Raw genomic sequence first — 6,000 nt, 5'->3', positions numbered from 1 at the left:
CCTGCAGCGCCAGTTCCGCAGAGCAGGGGAACAACAGGAATAGCAGCAACAATGGTGGTCCCTGCAGCAAGACGGACAGGCGTAAATACACACATATATAAGAACAGCACATACACAGCAGCACTCGTACGAGGCAGCAGCAGAGGTAATTCTCTACAGCCAGGAGCTCGACTAAGAAATGACGTTCTGTTGCTCGGAAGGCTGGTGGGTTAAGTCTATTTTATTGAGCGCTATCTAAATGGACGACCCTTTGCATTTTTCCCCATCACAGTTGTGGGGCAGCGGGCCCCATTAACTTGCAATGGTAGTGCTTCTTAATGGCATTCCTCAGTCCTTTGGAAGGAGGTGCATCTGGCAGCCCATATACTTACTATGGCATATTCATCCTTTTAGAGTTCGGCATAAGGATGCATTTGTTTTTATTCCTTTTGCTACTATCTTTTTGCCACAGAGATGGTTTAATTGCAACTAAGTGCAGGGAGGGAAAGGAGACTGAGAGACAGAAGAATTATTTCAGCGTTAAACTTCAGCTATAAATCTCATTACTCGTGAATTGGTTACTGTTACCAGATAAATCTGTGGAACTTTGCAAGATTATGTGAAACAAGGCTAAGCAAGGGACGTGGCTTATTTCTGTAAGTCAGTAGCGATTTTGGGCATGTGAGTGGTATCATTACTGCACATTAGTGATATGGGTAACTGTTCCAAAATGGTTGTCAGAGCATCGCCTCAAAAGGACTTGGAAAAGCTGTGATTTCTTACTCCCTCTGACTTTTGCGTGTGTGACATTGTGCAAGCTGATTCAGTTCTCTGTATTTTGGTTTTCTTCCTTTGTAAAGTGGGGCTTATTATACCTCTCAGCCTTAGTGCGGCATTATGACGCAGTATTCGTTAATGCGTTGGGTCTGCTGGCAAAATACATGCAGTTTTCTTGGGGGTTTTACTGTACGAGGCCCGCAGAATTTGATAAAGGAAGTTAAGGATTGCAAATGCTCATGCCATAAATTCAAAAGCATTACCGTATTATTCTTCTCTGATAGCTAAGGAAGGCGCTCTGAATGACGAGGCAGCCATGATATCTTACTGCACTTGTTTTGCCGATGGTCGTGTTACATCTGTGACGCAGTCCGATTTTGCTGTTGGTTGTTGTCTCTGCTCTATGGAGTTGAGCTGATGTGGACACACACTGGAAGATGGTTAGAAACATTAATTTAATGTTGCTGGTAAAGTTCGCAACCATACCCAAAGTGGCAGGGATATCGGCATCCACCTATTTCACCACCCTCAAACAGCGAAGGAATTCAAACGAACACGACAGCACCCCTAGCCATTTTGTTGCTCACAGAGGAGATGCTAAGCCTGCAGCGCTGCTGCTGCTGCTGCTGCTGTTAATTTCCATGTCATACAAATACAGCATCGGGCTCTGTGTCAGGAGCTTTGCTGATGCTGTGAGAAGCTTACAGTCTACACGTAAATGTTTTTTTTTCATTATTTGGGAAAAAATCCATTAATGTGTCCAAACACCAAGTATTTTACCCTCACTTTTCCTACAAATCACTTCCAGAGCTAGCCAGAAAATTCATTGCTGCCTTGTATTTTTTTCAAAAACATGTTCACGGTGTTTTCTTACAGTTTAATATGGGTGTGGCTGGGGTGGGTGTTGAGATTTAAGATGCACTGGTTAAGTATCTGTACGGTTGATGCTAATAGACAGAGTTGCATGCAAAATATATCCAAGTTGCCCATAGCCTCTATATTTCTATACATAGATACATATATTCCCAAGCCTTGGTTGCAAAGGTGCCCTTTATGGGACAAGAAGGGAGTACTACATTCTGTTCTCACCCACCCAAAAGTTTTTTTTGCAAATAAGGCTGTAGAAATGGCTAGCTTGCATTTCAGCAGCATTCAGAGATGCCAGTATTATATAACGTACCATGGCACGGCTCTGATAGAGGTACCCATAGCTGCCTGCTGTGTTGCCTGCGGCAAGGTCATTCCCCTGACTCACTGTCGGTGACCAGTTGGTTCTGGAACTCCCAACCTACATTTCTTGCAATGGCGACAGTGCTCTAGTCCTGAGCCTGGAGGTAAGGCTTGAAAATTAATGCTAATGCAGCAGTGGGCCATTGAGCCCCAAAGCATAGCTCCAAAAAATCCTGTATCTCCGAAGTGTTTTAAAATCCAGGTACGTTTCTTGAACTAACCGCAAAAGCAAGCTTAGAACCTTTCCACCAGTTCCCTCACCTCTTTTTCCTCCAAGGCTTCCTCTGGACTGCTGGGAACGAGGAGTGGCATATTTTTAGGACTAGGCATCAAGTTATTCTGTGTTCCGGGGGGGAAAGAAAAAAAAAAAAAAAAAAAGGTGTCCCTGCATATATTTGCATTTCTGTTCCTGTAGTCATTATCAGGTGGACTCTGCAGGCTGCTCTAAGCGCTCTCACCAGTGTCTGTCAAGCTACTGCTCTCTCTCATGTGCTTTTAGTTCCAGGTACCTCAGCTCAATACCTGTCATGGTCCCTGCCAGGTTTCCATGTTTTTCTCAGGTGTGTCCACTTGTACACATTACTGTTATATTCATTTGACTCAGGGCAGCATCAACCATGGATATGCTAAGGTTGGCTCTAGTTTTTCTCAGCTTCATAGGCAACACTGAGCAATTAATGCCTCAAGGATGTCAGACAAAAATAACTTCTTTTCCTTACCTTTGCAGTAGCAAAGTTCAATTTGAGGGCACGGTCTCTGGCTCCATTTAAACAAAGAGGATCTTGGGGTCCAGCAGAGCCAGTACAGGCCAAGCACGGACCCAAATGCATTCTTCTTGCTTACAGTTTTGCTACCCTCTATGTTTCCTGCCCTGGGCAGCTTCCTGCATTGACCGTGCTTAAAGTCAGCCATGGCCTCCAGGATCCTCATTCTCTAGTTTTCAAAGGAAAAGAACCTGGCTGCTAAGCCTGATGCCAGTGACGACTCTTCGCCTACAGGGAGGCATATGTGATAGCTTGTCTGCTAAAAACTGAGCCAACACAGTGTGATTCAGACCTTAAGCTTTCCAAGGAAGGAGCTATTTCTGAGTTAAGCACATCCCTTCAACTCCCCACACAAGCACTCTTTTCCCAGTGCAAATGGTGCACAGTATCTGTCCATCAGCAGCCACTGGTTTTGTATTTGAATATACAATTAAAATGCTTCCTAAACATTGACCATAGCTCCCAAATACACAGTAGAGTTTCAGCAGTGGTAAGGACGATGAGAATTCTGGGAACAGATACTAACCAAATAGCTCAGGCACCTGCATTTCTCAGGGGAGGCAACCAGGGATTTGGTCAGTGCTTTTCTCCATCTTTTTTGCCAGGTCCTTCTACGGTGGATAATTTTAAGATATTTTAAGAGCACTGAAGGCATGTTTTCAAGTGTCCCATCTTAAAGGCAGGCTATATTTCAGTGCACACCTGGCAGTCTCCATTTCCTTATGCTCTTCATTGTCAGGGGACATTCTATTGTCTCTTTAATGACACAAAGAAAAATGTGATTTCCCTAGGCATTACCGAAAGTATCGGGAACAGTATTGGTTGGGGGGGGGGGGGACGGGACACCATATTCCTAAACTGACTATACAAATCACAACAATAATAGCTGTGCAACTGCTTTCAAGATATGCAATCAATACTTTATATTGCAAGGTGATGCTTAAGTACAGAAGTTAGGAACAGAAAATGACTTTCCTGGTTTCAGCCGCTTTGGTGAACTGTTTAGTGTAGTTAGTTTTGTAATGTGCTATTTAAACAAGCTGCCTGTGGCTGAACTTGGTGACTTTTCATTGCTGTACCCTCCTACTGTTCTTCCATGACCTAGGTCATGTAAGTGCTAGGCATTTCTTCATTGTGCAAGTTTGCCCAATTTCACCTCATCCTTCTTTGTGTCACCTGAAATCCTTGTTCAGTAGTTCCTGTGCCCTCCGAACAGGCTCTGGTTTTGCCTAAGAATTCTCATGAAAGTAAAGTAGAAGACTGTTATGACTCTAGGCAAGTCAAGGCAATTTCAGATCAGTACAAAAGGAAGAGGAAGAGTAGAAACTGTAGCTCTAATATCTAGCGCTCCTAGAATGGTCACCATGCTAAAACCACTCCCTTGAGTTCAGAATAGCTTTGGGGCAAGTAATTCGGAAGAGTCGTAGGTGTCATACCTTTACTTAACAGAATGAAGTAAAGGGCTGGGATTAAAAAAAAAAAAAAAAGGTTTTAGGAGTGACTTCTCATTATTTCAGTGGTGTTGTACTGTCATGAATTATCTCCAAATTTCTCCAAAAGATCTGTAAACTGAAAATTAAAGGCTTCTTGCACTTCTTTGTTACATCCAAGCATCACAGCAAATGTGGATGGCGGTATGGCAGTACCATAAAATGGGGGTTGGTATGGCCCATCACATCACCTGGTATATCTCCCTTTGTTGAACACAAACAAGCAAACCAAAAAAATTCTACCTGGCCCTTTTTTCCCCTCAAACTCTTTCGTAATCAGACCATTAAAAAAATTGGATTAGAATGATAGGCAGCTTGCTGACAGTTCTATACAGTTAGATAAATACGAGCAAATGCTCTAACAGATTACCTTTAATGGAACTTGAACTTAGTGACCTTAACTTAGTGAACTTAGTAAACTTAGTGATCTTAAGCAGGCTGACTATCCCATTGGTAAAATAGGCTGAATGGGACAAAAGGTGTTACAAGCTTCTACCCATAGCAAGTCATAGTATAGTGATCCAGCTACGTTTTTTTGGGCGGGGGATATAGCATAAGATTTGCAGACCCAGAGTGCCTGGTTTTTAACCTTACTATTTATATTGCAATTATAAGGCCACAATAGTAGAACTAAAGGAACAGACTATGTTCACTCAGGACAGCAGTCAGAGTTTTTATACTGGTCTTAATCAAGGTTGGGGGGGGGGGAACTCCGTTATGCTTTAAAATCATGAGGGAAGTGCACATTTTTGCTGCCTATAATTGCAATAGCGTCTCTCTATTCACGAGGCTCAAATCCACTGAAAGATGCTGCATCTACCCTATCTTCCACTCAGCCTCAGATAGAGAAGGACTTACAAGGCAATGATTGGCTCACATTGCAAGTTAGGGCACATTTGTCCATACCTGACCCATGCAACACCACACAGTAACAGAACTGCACAACAAACAGATGCAGTTAAATTCTCCCCCAGGCTAAGGAAGCTTTTTTTTTTGTCTTTGAAACCTTAGATGTTCACTCATTTCAATTCCTCTTACAGGTCACCACTTGTACCATCACACCCCTCTGTCCTGCACCTGGCCCTGGGTCTGACTCACTCCTTGACTGTGGGGATGATGCATCAAGCCTCTTTGCCTCACATTTTCTGCATATCAAATGCAAGTAGTTCCTCCAGGGGAAAGTTTCATTCCTGGAGGTGGAAATGGAGGAAAGAATTTATGATGTACACAAGGTCATACACAGGTCTGTTTTGCTGACTGTGGAAGCCCCAGAAGTGCCTTAATATATAAGGTGTAGGTTGTGAAAAGTAAGAGGCAAACTAAGTCTGTGACATCTAGGCGTGCCTTGCTCCTGCAGACTATGGAAGAAGTTCCTTTACATGGGGAAGTCAGGGATTTCTTCCCTTTTTACCTTTGCCTTGTGCAGAAGATGTAAAGTAGTAGGAAGTTCATGAAATGATTTGAGGTGGTACTCTGAAAAAAGCTAAGTACAGAACAGTACTGCTACTAAAATGTGTCTGAAAAGCAGGAAACAACCAGAATGGAAATTTTGTACCATCTCCTATTATTTCTTGAAAACTCTGAACATTTTGATAAATCGAGCTATAGGTGACAGCATTTGCACGTCTCTGCACGTGTGTGTGTGTGTGTGTGTGTGTGCGCGTGTGTGTGCATCCCCCCACGAATACACATTCAGCACACACCTAGCACATGCTTGGGAAAAACACTGTTTTATGGAGAGTTTTAAATTTTTTTGCATG

The sequence above is a fragment of the Struthio camelus genome, chromosome 24, assembly GCF_040807025.1.
Source record: "Struthio camelus isolate bStrCam1 chromosome 24, bStrCam1.hap1, whole genome shotgun sequence".
NCBI classification, from domain to species: Eukaryota; Metazoa; Chordata; class Aves; order Struthioniformes; family Struthionidae; genus Struthio; species Struthio camelus.
This window is presented reverse-complemented; position numbering follows the sequence as displayed.